The sequence below is a fragment of the Amblyomma maculatum genome, chromosome 5, assembly GCF_055883805.1.
Source record: "Amblyomma maculatum isolate TAMU_Amacu chromosome 5, ASM5588380v1, whole genome shotgun sequence".
Taxonomy (NCBI): domain Eukaryota; kingdom Metazoa; phylum Arthropoda; class Arachnida; order Ixodida; family Ixodidae; genus Amblyomma; species Amblyomma maculatum.
The window spans coordinates 139823992-139842918 of record NC_139348.1 but is presented as its reverse complement, the minus strand read 5'-3'; the positions used below and the strand labels follow the sequence as shown (position 1 = coordinate 139842918).

General features: G+C 46.1%; 1 long non-coding RNA gene and 1 other non-coding gene across 3 annotated transcripts in view; both read right to left on the bottom strand.

Annotated features, from left to right (window-relative positions):
- The window catches only part of LOC146189737 (uncharacterized), a 190410-nt gene that overhangs the window by 32468 nt on the left and 139015 nt on the right, over positions 1–18927 (bottom strand). The gene's annotated exons all lie outside the window — the stretch shown is intronic.
- Positions 8118–8190, bottom strand: TRNAK-CUU (transfer RNA lysine (anticodon CUU)). Its single transcript has one exon. It is a non-coding gene; the product is annotated as a tRNA-Lys (tRNA).

Below are 18927 nucleotides of genomic sequence, written 5' to 3'. Positions count from 1 at the left end.
CAGAGCTTCTGCTGCTTGCTGGCGGATGAAGTATCGTCTTCGTAAAGCGTAGTGAGCGTAGTCTGGCTGATGCTAGTGATAATGTAGCAAAATAGTTTCATTAACGGCAATACCGGCAATGGAAAAGTAACAGAAAGCAAGAAGTGCCGGCACTTCGAACTACATGGTCATTTTTTTGCTGGTGACTCTCAGTTAAGGTGACATCAAAAGGCGCATGCAATGGGTGTGAGTTCAGCGCGACCGTATATTCCACGGCGCAAAGCCATTACTACATGTTACGTGCGGGAGTGGGGGGGGGGGGGGGGGGGGAGGGGAGGTTATGGGACGTCAAGAATGCCATTTTATTGTTTAGCGTGTACATTCAACACTAGAGGTGTAAGCAGGGGACATAACCTGTTTTGATAGTACGACGGCCTTTCACACTGCTCTTAAAAAAAATTGCCAGCCTCTGTGATGTTGGTGCATACTCCCTTAGGTTGAGGGTGTCGGAGAGGAAAACCTCTTTGCAAAAGAAGTTACTCGCGACTAGCAGCGAGGTACCCTGTTACAAGGGGCATGGCCGAGTGGTGAAGGAGAAAGAACTTTAAAGTGCCAGTTGAGATCATTTGCATCTCTGATACTGTTTCCGCACTCGAAATTATCACAGTAAGCATTATTTTTTTCCAAACAGTTCTGTCACAGACCCGGAAGCGGTTTATTTAGAGATGTCGATTACAACTCCACGTACCACTTTAAGTTCGTCTACGACGAAATGTACGGAACTTTGCAAATATGGGACACCGAAGGAAGTCTCCGAGCTAAGGTAAGTACAATGAATATCCCAGTGCGCACTATCCACGTGACAAAGAAAAATTTGGAGGACGCTTAAGCTTCGCCTTCAAGAGTGGAACGCGATAGCGTTATTGCACCTCGTTCGCACCGCCCAGCGCTACCGGCACTGGTAGACGGCGCCGCTTCCATCACACGAGTCTCAAGAGCGAGCGCGCAAGGCCCTGCAATACAACACCCGTCGACCTGCCAAGGAGTGTAAGACAATGCGCTACGGCGCAGCAATCACTGATGAGGCGCCCCGCGTCGGACTTTGCACTCACGAATCACGCGGTGAGCGCCGAGCAACGCAGCGTTCGGCGCGGCAACGAAACGTGCGTCTGAGCAAGCGGAACGAACCAAAGAACTCGGTGTCTCGGAGGGAGAAAGCCGGGTAGTGACGCGCCATGAAGGCGGACGCGATCATGGGGCTGACGCCTTGATGGGATCGTCCTCTATCTCGCTTGGGAGCACCACGCAGAAGCATGATCCCTCGGAAACAGCTCGGCACACATCGCAGGGGACGCTTTCCCAGCAGAAAAGCTACGGCGCAGCGATCACATCAGAGACGTCCGGCATCAGACGCTGCACCTAGCAATCGTGCTGTGAGCGGAAAGAGGAGCCGCGTCGCCTAAACACCACTGTTCGAGTGACGCACGCTGGATGTTTGAAGGGGAGAGAGCGAGAAAATTAAACGCAAGGGTATTGGGGCATCCTCGCACCGGTACCCGCGCGGCCCGAAGGGGAGAAGCGGGTGAGCGAAGATAGTGATCTAAAGAAAGGAAAGACGCTTGATTCTACAACCCGTGAGGGTGCACGGCGAAACGTCAGGGGCGTGTGGCGCGCCACGTGTCGGGGCAGCGCCGCACATTGCGAGGAGGGGTTCTTCTGTGTTTGCCGCAAGATGGCTCTGCATGTGCGCAGAGCGCAGAAGAAATGTAGCGGAAACGTACTTCGCTACTCGTGTAACTGCGACTTCTGTAAGTAACATGCTCATAATTACCGATATACACAGCAGTATAACGTTCTACGACACGTTTCTAAGGCAACACCGCATTCACTAGAAGCGCTTTTGTACCGCTTTCAAGCATCAAACTCGTGGCAGAGTGCCAACACTACGGAAGAGGTTTGTACGGTTTGTCCTCTCCCATACCCACCCCCACACAAAGACAGCGAATATGCGGTGAAACTTTTGCACATTAGCGCGCGAGCAGTGCAGAACACTTAGCACATACCACAATTTACTAACAAAAAACACATTGCACACAGTGCTGTCGCATTTATACCTGCGGCAGGTAATTAATCGTTTCTGCTTCCTTCGAGACGTGAAGGACCCTTTTTTACGCACTGTGTTACAGATCAGATTAACCAAACTCCTACCCGATTTTGTTGTTTCTACCGAATACGTAACAGCACGTGTTGTTGGTTTTCTCAAGGAGGTCGTAGCGGCCTGTAATTTCTTAAGTGCGCGATTCTCACGCGATTATTTAGCTGTAGTAAAGCGCAAAAAGTTGTACAAGGACCTTGCAGACGTAGTTTTTCCTGTACCACTGTATCGCACCATGTACAGTGCCAATCCCGGTAGCGACGTTTTAAAGCGCGTAAAGAGAATGCATGTGGCTCCAGGCGCAAAGTCCTTTTTCTTTAGGCTCCACACCGGAACCTTAGAGGTAAAAACCTGGATGGAGGAAAAGACACTGTACGTTCCCTGGGGTGTGCATTGTTTTTTATGCAGAAAGCCCGAAACCGTCGAGCACGTCTTCTTGGAGTGTTTGGGTGGCGTGTTCTTTTGGGACATACTGCAAAGAACACTGAGAAAAGACCTGCCACTAGACCCCCGAGGAATTGGTTTCCTAGCTGTGGAAAATGATGAAGGCTTCCCTTTCGACGCAGTAATGCTGATGGGATTGCACTGTATATGGAAAGCCTGCATTGCAGCGCGATACGCCGACATTAATGCAAGGCCGCGGCACGCCAGTAGTTCTGCGAATCCGTTGCGGCGTTCGTGACAACCCACAAGAATGTGTACCCGGTGCCCGAATGGGTATCATCGAGAATTGAGCCCCTTATGCACATGAAGAGTTTTTAGCCCCTTTACATCAGTCAAGGTTTGGCTGGAAGTTTTAGCCCATACCGACGCTATGTACATTCTTCTCAAGTGTTCTTTCACTTTTGTTGTGTAGCGATGTATGTCTAAGCAGGCAATAAAAAAAAAAACTCGTGGCTGAGTGGTAGCGTCTCCGTCTCACACTCCGGAGACCCTGGTTCGATTCCCACCCAACCCATCTTGGAAGTTGCTTTTTATTTATGAAGTGCATGCCGGGATTTATCGCTCACGGCCAACGCCGACGACACCGGCTTTTCTGCGACACGAGCTCCTTAACGCTGTCGCGTTAAATCTGTAGAGCCAACTAAAGAAACATTTTACTTTGCCTTTAGTGTCGCCTAGTGTGTAACGTGTCATACACTAACCGTGAAGTGGTCAAAGACCTCCTCAAAGCACTTTTCACTTGTTTCCCTTTACAAGGAGGTCTCGAGAAGCTTCATGTTGTTCTCACTGCTGAATAATGCGAAAAACAGCATCTGCTAGACACTGCATCCAAAGGTGGCGTGTCTTCTACCACGTGTACCACACGCCCGACAGTCTTGCCTCAAACCTCTAGCAGCGTTCGGCTTTAACCACTGTCGTCTCCTTATGTTCGGTTGAACTGGGTTAACTCGCCTCTGCGCCGCACTTTATTTTTTCCCCTAATGGGCGTGTACTTCGGCTTCTTAAGTTTAATACCAGATTCCTCATTTTCAACTTCCCTAGTTTCTCTATTACGACGCCTCAAAAACGCCTCGGCTACCTCAGCGGCCATAGTCACGTACTTATGCCTCGACTACTACCGAACCTCTTCGTGGTTACCTAAACTTTCGTTGTTTGTCCCATTCACGAAAGCTCGACATGCTTATCAGCATATTCTGTTCACTACTATATTCTGTGTTTCTCACTTTCTTCGAAACTCCGGATGGAAGCTTCCGCTGATATCATGTACATATTTAGCTGATTTGATTTAACTTGGTCGATATGGACTGCATCATCTTTCTTCAACAAAGCGAACACGTCGGTCGCCACACGACGTAAGAAACTTAGCAAGCGCTCTGACGACATTTTCCGAGAGAACCCATGATTCTGGCATGTCCCCTTGAACTTAAACAATAATATGGCCGAGAGGAAACATACTGAGGAGCACGCAGAAAAGATTGCCACGTGCTGATAACATAAATCTCCAATTTAGTTTTATATATATTTGATCATTACAGCAGGTAATAACTGAAGATCACCGAAAGTTTTAATCTATATATGGAGAGCTTATATTTTTGTTTTTATCGCGTCCTTGTCGTGTCTAATGCTACCCAGTCAATATTCGCTGTACTTACGGCGGGCGTATGTAGCTTCGGCGATCAGCGTGTTCCCGTCATGCTGCTTTCTACGAACGCGCACTTCGTCTTCAACCCTATGAATTACACGCTATAGGTAAGACTGTCAGGGTCCTGGCAGAAGTTAAACCGTTCTTATATACCACTCCTCGGAATGTGACTGATCGTCACTTTCACTCCTCGTTGCCAGGAGCGAGCACGCCTCAGACACTCTGGGTTTATGCAGGCGTCTTACGCACACCAAGATAGCTACGTATTGACTCCATGACTTGCTTTCTCGTAATTTGTCCCATTGAAGCGTGTCGGCTTGAATTTGCACTTCTGCGGCCAATATATTTGACATAAAGGCAACGTCGCTCCCTTTATCGAACCTACGAGAAAATTAGAAAATACTTGGTGCTGGCAAAACCGCTGATAAGATTTGTTCAACGTACGTTCCCAGAAAAACAAGGCCGCCGATTTCCAAAGAATCCAACTTTAGGGCGGCCGTAGAATTCCTGCGTGAAGTCAAGGCCGCTGGCAGAGAGAAGGGCGACAGTATGTCGGCCGCATCCAAAAGGATTAGATGCAAACTCCTAGGTTGCAAACCCCTCCTGCGGCAGCAGGTAATGAGAAAATATTGTCCGCTCGGCTGAAATTTACGGCGATGTTTTCATTTAACCACAGATGTGAAGCATCAAGTTATTTATGTCGTATTATAAACAATGTTCATAATTACTACTGGTGTTTCGATACCTCAGAGTGATGCAATTCAGTCTTGAAAGGAAACAGTCCGTGTGTATTCTTCTTGCTCTACACTTATTTTGCGGCTATATTGTCTGTGACAAATTTTCGGTTCAGGGCATGCCAATAAACAAAATAAAATCGAGAATGATGTTTCCCAAAACGCATTTTACAGCTCCTAAAAGAGTTCGACTTGTTGGCCAGCGCTGAAGGCCGGGTAGACTCGCATTTAAATTCGTGTCATGTTGGTCTGTCCGGCTAACGCGCATAAATTGACCAGATGTTTGACGTTGGTGGCAGCAAGGTTGACGCTAAATATCGACGCCATGAATTTAGTTGCGTTTCGTCGTGATAAATTAAATAATTACATATTTCTGCCACTGCTTCAATACTAGCGCTGCAAGTCCGCTGTAATCAGTGCCTCACGACATGATCATCTTCAAAGATTCAGTGCTTAATTGGTATTCTGGCCAATCGGCTTGTGCGTTGCAAATCATGCGCTGCATTAACGACAGCTACGCTCTGCGAACGTGAAACATGGTTTGTTAAACGCTATCTGGGTCTTACTTTCGACTAAGGGCTGTTGGACACAAATAGCTATCACATTGAAGGTACAAATTTCCAACAGACATTCCCTACAGTCCAAGAACCATCTGCCTCAATAGGGATGTTTAATATTCCAATGATAGGTGGCCTAGAGCAGCTCAGCAATAATATGCAAGGCCGCCAACTGCGATTTGTAGTTGTGGGAGTACATCATGCACCGATATATTTAAAACGTCTGAGTTTAAGGAGCTTTATGTTCAGCGTCCTCCTTTCTAAACCCATTTGATCAACGAGGCACCCATAGCTTTCGCTAGCTTCAATCTGAAACATCTCCGATTCTGTAGTGATTTATCTGTGTGCTCTTTACAGCTGTGCAGTGTCAAACGGAACAGCACTGACATACATTACAGTCTGGCCGTTTACAGCTTGCAGAAAGATGACTATGGTAACCACTGCTCCTACGACAACTGGTTCGGCGCCTACAGCAGGTCTCAGATGGTGCGCATGCTTAGCGACTTCTTCTGGGAAAGATTCCACACCCCTGAACACGAGGCCGACTGCCTCGTCCTCGGTGAAGAGTTCTAAGATGCATCCGGCTGTCTGAGCAGCAGCACATGCCAGTAAACGCGTCTGGTCATGCCTCTTTCACTTCTGTGTAAAATACCGTGGGCTGTCCTTATCTCGGTTGCATTTTACTACGGCTATAAAATATACTTTACCTTGTGATGCCTTTTTCTTTCTTCCATTATAATACAAGCATAGCATTAGCCGCCGCACTACCCTACTGAAATACCAAACGTTCTATGTGACAATAACCTCATAAAATCTCATCTAATCGCATAGACTCTCATATGGTTCACATCATTATCAAAAATATCGTACATAATTTATGATAATGTTCAAGAAGCTATGAGGCCTTGTGCGATTATATGCGACGTGTATGTGATTTCTTATGTGAATTGAGTGAGACTGTGTGAGAAAATGTGAGGTTTTTCCTCATATAATTTTTTCAGTAGGGTAACGCCATTGTACTCCAGATGGCACGCCGGCGAGGACACGCGCCCCCTTCGAGATGACAACTTCAGCGTCCTCCTATCGATGGACTGTCGCGAGGCTATGTGAAGTCAAGAAATGGTGCCTGAGTGTAGGAATGCATTTCATGTTTGGATTTTACTTTTTTCTGCAGATATCTGTACATCTGCATATCACAAAAAAACGAAGAGATTCGGAGAGGTCGAGATTTGAATCGGATTCGAACTGGCACCTTTCAGAGTGTGAGTGTAAACAATGCTCAAAATTAACTTCCCGCATTCTTCAAAATGTAGTAGAGCACTAAATAAGTTTTGTGCAAATCGACTATGCGGTCATTGGGTCAATTTGCGTATTTTATACACCAATCATACACCAATTTTTAAACACCGATTTAACAACATTTGATCATCAATAGTTTCCACGTGGCAAAACAAGAGGCAATTATCTTTAACCAGCCACACTTCCACAGTACAGACTATAACTTCGGCAATAAATATATATATATATATATATATATATATATATATATATATATATATATATATATATATATATATATATATATATATATATATATATATATATACTAATTAGCTAGAGTTAAATTCGAACAGGATGGCACACAACTTTCCCGATTATCTATTTTATTCCAACAGTTTCGGACGGTGGACCGTCTTTCTTCAGGGTAGAATTGAGGTCTGTCCTTCTTCAATTCTACCTTGAAGGACGGTTCGCCGTCCGAAACTGTCGGAATAATATAGATAATCGGGAAAGTTGTGTGACATCATATATATATATATATATATATATATATATATATATATATATATATATATATATATATATATATATATATATATATACATATATATATATATATACATATATATATATTAAGGGAAAATGAGGGTGCTCGATATAATACATGAAGGAAAGAAGCCAACAGTCGGCGTGCGAGGCCAAGGAAAGCGTTGGGGATGGTACCTTATGTCTTTTTTTTAATGTTTAATTGGATAATCACAGAGATTAGTAATGTAATCTGTTTATGGGAAAGATAATTAAGCACAAAGTAGAAGAAAAAACAACGTGCCGATGGTGGGAACCGAACCCACGACCTCCGAATAACGCGTCCGGTGCTCTTCCAACTGAGCTACATCGGCCGCTGTCCCCCCTGCTACTTTCTTGGGTATTTATGTTGTCTGTATACGAACCTTGAGAGTGTTCACCAGCGTCACCCTCAGTCAAGGCGGCGGACGTGGAACGTCCTTTGTTACCGCCAGCGTCACGTAGAACGTGATCAAGAGCGAGGGCGAAAGCTGTGCTAGAACCCTCTTACGCTACCCATGGCTTCAAGACTGCCAGAACCGAGACCCCCGTAAGCTACAAGCAAATCAATTAAGGGAAAATGAGGGTGCTCGATATAATACATGAAGGAAAAAAGCCAACAGTCGGCGAGGCCAAGGAAAGCGTTGGGGATGGTACTTTGTCTTTTTTTTTTCAATGTTTAATTGGATAATCACATAGATTAGTAATGTAATCTGTTTATGGGAAAGATAATTAAACACAAAGTAGAAGAAAAAACAATGTGCCGGTGGTGGGAACCGAACCCACGACCTCCGAATAAAGCGTCCGGTGCTCTTCCAACTGAGCTACATCGGCCGCTGCCCCCCCTGCTACTTTCTTGGGTATTTATGTTGTCTGTATACGAACCTTGAGAGTGTTCACCAGCGCCACCCTCAGTCAAGGCGGCGGACGTGGAACGTCCTTTGTTACCGCCAGCGTCACGTAGAACGTGATCAAGAGCGAGGGCGAAAGCTGTGCTAGAGCCCTCTTACGCTACCCATGGCTTCAAGACTGCCAGAACCGAGACCCCCGTAAGCTACAAGCAAATCAATTAAGGGAAAATGAGGGTGCTCGATATAATACATGAAGGAAAGAAGCCAACAGTCGGCGAGGCCAAGGAAAGCGTTGGGGATGGTACTTTGTCTTTTTTTTTAATGTTTAATTGGATAATCACAGAGATTAGTAATGTAATCTGTTTATGGGAAAGATAATTAAACATGCCGATGGTGGGAACCGAACCCACGACCTGCGAATAACGCGTCCGGTGCTCTTCCAACTGAGCTACATCGGCCGCTGTCCCCCCTGCTACTTTCTTGGGTATTTATGTTGTCTGTATACGAACCTTGAGAGTGTTCACCAGCGCCACCCTCAGTCAAGGCGGCGGACGTGGAACGTCCTTTGTTACCGCCAGCGTCACGTAGAACGTGATCAAGAGCGAGGGCGAAAGCTGTGCTAGAACCCTCTTACGCTACCCATTGCTTCAAGACTGCCAGAACCGAGACCACCGTAAGCTACAAGCAAATCAATTAAGGGAAAATGAGGGTGCTCGATATAATACATGAAGGAAAGAAGCCAACAGTCGGCGAGGCCAAGGAAAGCGTTGGGGATATATATATATATATATATATATATATATATATATATATATATATATATATATATATATATATATATATATATATATATATATATATATATATATATATATATATATATACATGTACACCCAGCACCTCCAAAGAGTTGTTACGGTGAAGATCAAAAGTCCGATAGTTGTCCGCACAACTAACGTTGATGACATATCAGATCTTAGCGTCGTCTTCTGGCCGTCTGTCGCACCTCATCATCGTCTGCAGCACGACCAGCGAATACCGCTAAGTAACAATGGAATAAAAAAATACCGTCCACCTTTCAGTCAGCTTGAATGACATCAAATTCTTAATTTCCTTGCTTAGTTTTGCCATACTATGACTTTACGGTAGTGAGGTCATTTTTGAAGATACCGCTTTCCAGCACTCGTTTTTGTCATTTTTTGGACAACTCACGTAACCAATAACTCGACATTTCTGTGGAAAAATAGTTTTCTCCTCTGTCACCGTGACCGACCACCCCCATATTGCGCGTTGAAACAAAGCCGGCTGGGAGAGGAAGTTTGGGCCTCCCCTTGGGGTCAGCAGAAATGAAGATGAGTGCGCCAACAACAATTCTATGAGGAGCCCCGCAAAGAGACAAGAAGCCAGGAAGTGCACTTTAACTTGCATGCTTGACTGGGGTATATTACCCCAGTCAAGCGTACAAGTTAAAGTGCACTTCCGCGGAGTGCACTTCGCCGCTTGAAAGAGACTTTCCGCTACGCAGTGCTAAACGAGAAAGCGAAGTGCACTAGCATAAGCACTCGTTGGTACGAAACTAGCAACTGAAAAACATGTTTTAAAAAAGGAATTGGAACCTCCAAGCGCGAAGTTCAAGGAACTTCTTTTTAAAGTAGTAAAACATTCAAAAAATGCTTAAAATTTGACACCGGGCTATTATTCGTAGACCCCTTATTAACGAACACCATGAACAATAACAACCGCCCCCTAACTGAAAATGGCGTAGCCGCAGTAGCGCACCACTCATAATGTGGAAGTTGCGTACGCGGTTACATCACGTTTTTGTTATTTGGTATTTTGCCCGTCGCTATTATAAAACATTTCATCAAATGAAGATATGTACAAAGCACGTAAAATCAGCTTGTATACATATCTTATTACATAATGCATTTGTGACGAAGAAATTTCTGCCGGCGAGGCTACGCGCTCAGCCCTCGAAGTTTGTTTTGCGAACGCACTCCGACCTGAGTGCACACTTTGGCAAGTGCACTTATGTTACGCTGTTTAGCAGCGGTAGAGTGCACTTTTCGTAAGTGACACTCGCAGTAAGTGCACTTTGCGCGCTTGACAGGGGTATTAGACTCTGCTGGCAGCGCGCCACCTGTTAAGGCAGAGGCCGATGGAAGGCAAACGGCGCACACGGGAGGACTCGTTATGCACGGCAACCCAATTCGTTTGGTTACAAGCTGGTAAGCACCCGTTAATTACCGCACATTCCCGCCACCTCCCACGGGAGACGCTGGGGTAAGGATTTGTTCAAAAAATACGGCGCGCACGCGAGATGGATTTTTCAGCAAGAGCAAAGATTCGCCGCCAACATTGTACCCCTTGTCCCAGCCAGTGACACAAAAGCCCTTTCTTGCGTAGCTTTTTTGCAAGAAAAATCTTGTTGATATTTTATAGCTAGCCGGCGCACTGTGTATTAGTTGCAAGTGCAATGATCAATATTTCAGTGCTCACGCTGTTTTGCTCCTGATTTCTACCCTCGAGAACGAACCCCTCCGCGGATGGCGAGTGAAGACGCCGCATCCGCGGAGTGGTAGCGGGGTAGAAGACTGCCCCTAGTAGCGCCACATTTGTTAAATTATTCTTTTGGCCAATAGCGTTGCAATATCTGACACCATATCGTGCGTGAACTAAATCGTATAAGTTTGGTTTGAAGTGAAACGCCGAAAAATAATTGTTTGCTTGAGTAGTAACTTAATTGTGCTCCGTCGGTTCAATTTTAGGACGTAGTACACTCTAAACACAGTAACCTACAATGTAACTTTTAGACATCAGTAACCTACGTAGCAAAGGTTACGTCACAGTTTTCATGTTTTGGTCATGTTTTATTTATTTCTGCTCGGACTAAAGGTTACAACGGCCTATGTTCAAGCATTTCAAATGTTACCATCAAATTATTGCCAAGTAACCTTTGCACAGTAACCTATGAGCAGCTTGGTAAACTATGTGCCGACAAGACGGGAGATATACCCATAGAGACACGCATGCGCACACGCGCGGCGCGTACGTGACCTACTTTTTTGAAAAGCGGCATCATTTGCTGAACTGTTGGCTGCGTTGCACGCGGGGGTCTGGACGGCGGGGAAGCCCGAACTTTACGACGTGGTGGCGGCTTCGCCGCTAGCCCAGTCAGTTCGAGGGCTTCAAAGTTCTCCTCAATCACGCTGTTTACTGGTGGCGTTTCTTGTGTGCATTGTCAGCTAATTAGTTACGATGCGTTCAGGGGCGGTAAAACCATCAATGCTATGATGCGCTAAACACAAGGTTAGCGAAGTATAATAGAGGGAGGAAAAAGGTATAATTCGGCAGTTTCCAATGTCAAGCGCATATGCAAACGATCATTTGTTGCTGATACCTGCGGATCACGCGACAAGTACACGTACTAACGACGACAATGATGTGTTTGTTATGGAAGCAGAAGAAATATAGAGCGTTCTGCTTTTCGGCACGTGTCAACAGCACCTTTTGAACCTGCAGCAACTGCTGCAATTCTTACGTCTTTGTACTCTCATCCCTATTGTCTAACTCAGGAGGAGGAGGTATCCTTGAGCCGGATTTGAGACGGAGCGGTTCCGACTTCAGTTTTACATCATCGGCTGCATCGGCAGTAGAAGAAATATAGAGCGTTCTACTTTTCGGCACGTGTCAACAGCACCTTTTGAACCTGCAGCAACTGCTGCAATTCTTTCGTCTTTGTACTCTCATCCCTATTGTCTAACTCAGGAGGAGGAGGTATCCTTGCGCCGGATTTGGGAGGAAGCGGCTCTGACTTCAGTTTTACATCATCGGCTGCACAAACGGCTGCAAGTGACTGACAGATGTCCCCATTGTAGTGCTCACCGAAAATATGCTTTGTGAAAATTTGTAAACTTACACAACTAAAGCTTTCGTGAGACAACACTCCTAGAAGTGTATATAGGCCTGCGATGAGATCTAGAAGGCAAATATCGCAACTGACCACTTTATCGGAAAGTTGTAAAGAAAACTGCAAAATTTGTGTCGTCTCCTGCACATGGCTAAACGCTTTCTTTCGCTGAAAGCAGGCAGGAACGGTGGCACAGAAATGAACACTGCGACTGGCATGATTTTGAGAAAATGGGTATCGGACGGGAAACAATACTGGAGTCCCTGACGACATATGGCAGTACCCTGTACCTGCACGGAGGGAACAAATAGGCGCAGATGGCATGTCAGAGTAGACTTATCTCTAACAGACAGTGTCGGCCTGTTGCTATGGTGACTGAACAGGCTGTAAGGAAAAGGACCAGAAACTTGCGGGGGATACAACAGGATACACAAGTATTGTTTGCATACTTGGTCTTAAACACGTCGTAGTGCCTAGTCATGCCAAACGGGTTAGGTTCAATGCTGAAATTGTTAGGGCCATCTAGTTGTTGCTTCAAGGTAGCGTTATTGCAATAACGCTCTTGGAGCCTTACAAGAACATCATCGTGTACTATTCACCAAGTCTGTATTTATGAAGTCAATCTTTTATTTAGGGCGAAAAAATGCCGTTTTTGTTGGACACAATTTAAATATGAAGCATTGGGGAATGAAAAGCATTAGTGTCAGAGGCATCAACAGTACATTATCGGCTAAATCGCAACACATTTATATCATGAGAATATTGTAAACATCCTGTTAATACATTAAGCCTTCACGTAACAATATATTACCGTTCAGGTAAATAATAAATAGAAAAGTATCAGGTAGCCTTTTCTGAGAACAATGCACGTTATTGCTTTTACAGTGCAAGAGAGACGTTAATATGACGGTATGCCGTCGATTGTTTAAATATGGTGACATCAGTTCAGTGTGTTACCGAGGAGGCCTTCCAATACTTTATGCGAACTAAACTGTTCAATTGATCAGATGCAGTCGCCAAAGTCTTCAAATACGAGAAAGGACATTTCTTCTTAATTAATTGTAAACAGTATTCATCAAGGAAAAAAGAATATGAACTGCACGTAAAATTCAAAATAGGGATTTATGATGGAATTTTAGCCGATATGATGCAAACATTTGAAATTTTACACGATATACAGTAGCTACTCTAGATGTGTTAGCTAAAGCCCCAGCCTCTGTGTTGAAGCATTATACCAACCGATTAATCTGACCTCTGTAGTTTTGTAGTTTCCAAGCGATAAATCTGGCTCGGCAAATGCACATTGACCACATTAAAACCAAGAAGTATAGTGTGTGTAATTTTACTGGCTCATGAGTAGCTGAGAACTTTAGTCCAGGGCCATAAATGTGATTACTGCTTATTTACCTATATTCAAATCTTCAGTAGAGCTTTATGGTTCTTTGTGAGAATGGGGGGTTTATTCAGCAGATCAACAGGACTTGATCAGCAGGACTGGGCAGATCAGCGGCAAACACAGCGGCAGCGAACTCAGTCATGTCCAACACGCGCAGCGATCACGATGCCACTAACTGGCATGCTCCTCGTGCACTTCTTCCTCTTCAAGATATATATTGTCACGCACTTCCCGCGGTCCTTATTGAAGGAAGATGATATTTGGCGGAATAAGGAGAAGAGGAAGCTGGTTCTGCCCCGCTCTTGTGTGCTATTCTTTAGCGCAGCCTAAGATCTGCCTAAATAAACGTCGTAACAAGTGTGGTGGAGTTTGCGGGCTAAAGATCACCACGGAACCTCTCCTACTTCGCCGGAGCAGAAGAATTGCTGGGCTACCCCCACTACGGACGGAGATGGCGCAAGCAGATGTTCCAACGCCGCCCATGCCAGCAGCACAACCGATCACCCCACAGCCGTATCGGGAACCCCGACACTTTTATGGCAAGCCTGGGGAAGACGTGGATGACTGGCTCACCCACTACAATCGGGTGAGCAAATACAACCGCTGGGATGCGAATACCAAGCTGGCGAATGCGGTATTCTTTCTTGAAGAAACTGCACTAACATGGTTTGACAATCATGAAGCATCCCTTACCACCTGGGATCGCTTCGTGGAAGAAATGAGAGCGGGATTCGGCGATGCCGATGCTCGAAAAAAGAGCGCAGAACAGACTCTGGCTCAGCGAGCACAAGTACCGGGGGAGACCTGCACAACTTATATAGAAGAAGTCCTCAAGCTATGCAGAATAGTTGATGACCGAATGACAGAAGAAGACAAAGTTGGCCACCTCCTCAAAGGAATAGCGCAAGATGTGTACAACTTTCTCATCTGCAAGGAGGATGTGAATACCACCGCTGATGTAACACGACACTGCCGCACGTTTGAATCTTTGAAGCGACGCAGTATCATTCCGAAGTTTGGTCGGCTGCCTAATGTGACAACTGTCGCTAGTGTGGATGTGTCTGAAACGACAAGCCTGGCAGATACAATTCGCCAGATCGTCCGCGAAGAGCTTCGGAGACGTCAAGATATTGGGGGCCATGTCAGACCCGTCTACAGTGGCACCTCTTCGTCAGACAGCCCATCTTCTACCTGTTATGATCCCTCTGCTACGTCTCCTTCGGACACCCGATGCTCTGCTGCTCATCGCCCGAACATCCAGCCTCTCAACATCAACGCCTACAACAGCGAGCACTCTCGTCCTCCTCGTCGACACCATCCAGAGCATGAAACGTTTAATACAAGCGACGATGAGCCTTATTCATCGAACGAACGTGAGCCGCCAGTGTGTTATACCTGTTGAATGATCGGCCACATTTCCCGCTTTTGCCGCAACCGTCGTCCGTACCAGCAGTATCGCCGACAATGGGTGAACTCCCGTACAAGGCTTCCTGCTGACAATGATAATTCATATAGAAGAACACCTGGCCGGAATGAGTACAGAACAACAGCTAACCGACAAGAACGCAGAATGGTACTGAACCGAAACGAATCACCGGCCTCTGACCGTAGCCTGACACCACCATCTCGGCGCCTACGACAATCCCCTTCTCCCCGACGACGTTCGCCACCTCCGGGAAACTAGAGAGTGCGGCCGATGGAGGTGAGGTCGCAAATGATTCTAGCTTACCCATACCTCTGCCCGTTTTGATGTTAAAGAACCGAATTGAAGTGTTTGTGGACGGTGTACGTGCTATGGCGTTGTTGGACACAGGTGCAACTATTTCTATTATAAGTCTCGCTTTTAAAAACTGCCTTGGTCGTAAAATTATGTTTGCTTGGGATAGTACGACAACATTATGTGGTGTTGGTGGCGAACCGCTTAACCCACTTGGAGTCTGTTCCGTGAATCTTGTTATCGCCGGCCACACATTCCGAACTGAATTCGCAGTACTTACTCGATCAACGCATGACGTAATTCTTGGACTCGATTTTCTGGAGCAATGTGGGGCCACTCTCGACTTTCGCAATGGAGACATTTCTGTGAGCACTCGAATTGAATCTGCTTTGCGTGAAAATTCGCGGACCCATCCTAGCACGCTTTCGGTTTCGGAAGACATAGTCATTCCTGCAATGTCAGCACAGTTTATACGAGTTGTTAGTTCCAGCTGTGCCAGTGATGCGTTCGACGCTGTGGTTGAACCACTCACCCTCAACTGCGCGAAGAAAAGTATTCTGATTCCCCGCTGCATCATCTCAGTCATGAATGGCCATTCTTCTTTGTGGACGACTAACTGCTCTAACGAACCTGTTGTATTACCACGTGGTCTAAAACTTGCCAACTTTGACGAAGACACTTTTAAATCAGTGGCCGTGATCAGCACAGACAATTCCCAGCCTACCGCATGCTCAGAAGAAGATGAGACAAAATTTCTTGCCATGATTAACAAATCCCTGCCAACAAGTGACCGTCACAGTTTAGTGGAAGTTCTGGCGAAACATACTGCGGCTTTCGATTTCTCTCGGGACTCGCCACCACGGATTCCCATGTCCCGTACTCAGCACCGAATCAATACAGGAACTGCTGATCCAATCCGCCAGAAGCCTTATCGTGTATCCCCATCAGAGCGCCAAACAATCGAAGAACAAGTTCGTGACATGCTGCATAAGGGCATCATTCAGGAATCGTCTAGTCCGTGGGCTGCCCCTGTGATTCTAGTCAAAAAGAAAGATGGCACATGGCGATTTTGTGTTGATTATCGACGTTTGAATACTGTCACCAAGAAGGACGTGTATCCCCTGCCACGTATTGACGACGCCATTGATTGCTTACATTCCGCCTCCTATTTTTCCTCAGTTGACCTGCGATCAGGCTATTGGCAGATCCCCATGCACCCGGAAGATAAAGAAAAGACGGCATTCATCACCCCAGACGGGCTGTATGAATTTAATGTGATGCCGTTTGGATTATGTAACGCTCCAGCCACGTTCGAAAGATTCATGGATACAGTTTTGCGCGGGCTGAAGTGGCACATTTGTATGTGTTATTTGGACGATGTAGTGATATTCGGGACAACTTTTCATGAACACAACAGTCGATTAGAGATTGTCTTGGAGTGTATCGAGAAAGCTGGTCTGGTACTCAATTCCAAGAAATGTCGTTTTGGAGAACGCCAGACTGTGGTACTTGGACATCTTATAGACAAGGATGGAATCAGGCCTGATCCGAAAAAGATTGAAGCTGTCACTTGTTTTAAACCGCCGAAATCGTTAAAACAGCTCCGGAGTTTTTGGGGGCTTTGCTCCTATTTTCGGCGTTTTGTTCCGAAGTTTGCTGATCTAGCATATCCCCTTACTTGTCTTCTGCAAAAAGATGTGCCTTTCAAGTGGACTGCCGATTGTGACTCCGCCTTTCGTCAGTTAAAGTTTATTTTGACATCAGGACCAGTACTACGCCACTTCTGTCCATCAGCTCCAACAGAACTTCACACTGACGCCAGCGCAGTTGGAATTGGTGCTGTGCTCATACAGCGCCACAATGGCAATGAACATGTCGTTGCGTATGCAAGCCGTTCTTTGAGCAAGGCTGAGCGTAATTACACTGTAACTGAACAGGAATGCTTAGCTGTTGTATTCGGTGTGCAACGGTTTAGGTCATATCTTTATGGATGTGCATTTAAAATTGTGACGGACCATCATTCCTTATGTTGGCTTGTAAACCTTCGTGACCCCTGTGGACGCCTTGCGCGGTGGGCTTTGCGCCTTCAAGAATTCAATTTTACTGTGTCTTTTAAGAGTGGTCGTAAGCACGGTGATGCTGACTGCTTGTCACGGTTGCCACTTGAAACTACCGATTGCGACAATGAGGTCTTAGATGAATATATAGCTGCTATCTCTACAAGTTTCCCTGATGTTGGTGAATTCAAGATTGCGCAGCGGCACGACAACGAGTTGGCACCGCTTTTTGAGGCAGCAAGTTCCCGAAACCCTACGACCTCATTCTGCATTCGTGACGGTGTACTATACAGGAAGAACTACTCGTCAGTAGGTGCGCGGCTTCTTCTGGTAGTTCCTACAAGCCTTAGGTGTCAGGTTCTTCGGGTAATGCACGACGATGCCACAGCTGGACACTTGGGTTTCGCAAGAACATTGCACAGGACTAAGGAACGTTTTTATTGGCCGAAGATGCGTCAAACTACTCAACGTTATGTGGCCAGCTGCCTCCAGTGCCAGCGTTTCAAGCACCCAACCTGCTCACCGCCGGGTCATCTTCAGCCTATAACGCCACCACGAACCCCATTCGAACAGGCGGGAATTGATCTTCTAGGACCGTTTCCCCGTTCCTCCAACGGAAACCGCTGGGTCATAGTGTGCGTAGACTATCTTACGCGGTACTGTGAAACTGCTGCTATACCGTCAGCCACTGCTTCTGATGTCTCGGCGTTCCTCCTACGGTCCATCATTCTTCGACATGGGCCTCCTCGTGTGTTATTAAGCGATCGTGGCCGACAGTTTACGGCAGAAGTTGTAGAAGAACTTCTTCGCCTCTGCTCATCCCATTTTCGCCATTCAACTCCTTACCACCCACAAACAAACGGTCTTACCGAACGCACCAATCGGACGCTTAGCAACATGCTCGCAATGTATGTCGACTCCCGCCACAAAAACTGGGATGAAGTCCTTCCGTTTATAACGTATGCATTTAACACTGCTAAGCACGAAACGACAGGCTACAGTCCGTTTTTTCTTCTCTATGCACGACCTCCACGAAGCGCTTTGGACACGTTTCTGCCTTTCTCACTCCCTGCTGAAACTTCACTAGCGCAAACTCTCTCTTTGGCTGAAGAAGCTCGTCGACTCGCTAGACTTCGCACTCTAGCCTCCCAGGAACGCTACAAGCAACGCTACGACAAGCGGCATCAAGATGTTAATTATGTCCCTGGTGACTTGGTGTGGCTTTGGACGCCGTTGCGTAAGCGTGGCTTGTGCCAGAAACTGTTGCACCACTATACTGGCCCTTTCGTTGTATTGGAACGCCTCAGCGCAGTAAACTTTGTAGTCTCTCGCGTGACCACCCAAGGACGTCGTTCTCGGAAGACTCAAGTAGTCCACGTGGCCCGCATGAAGCCCTTCTATCAACGTGACGAACCTTGACTCGCCCGGCGGGCATCGTCTGCGAAGGGGGCAGTGTCACGCACTTCCCGCGGTCCTTATTGAAGGAAGATGATATTTGGCGGAATAAGGAGAAGAGGAAGCTGGTTCTGCCCCGCTCTTGTGTGCTATTCTTTAGCGCAGCCTAAGATCTGCCTAAATAAACGTCGTAACAATATATATATATATATATATATATATATATATATATATATATATATATA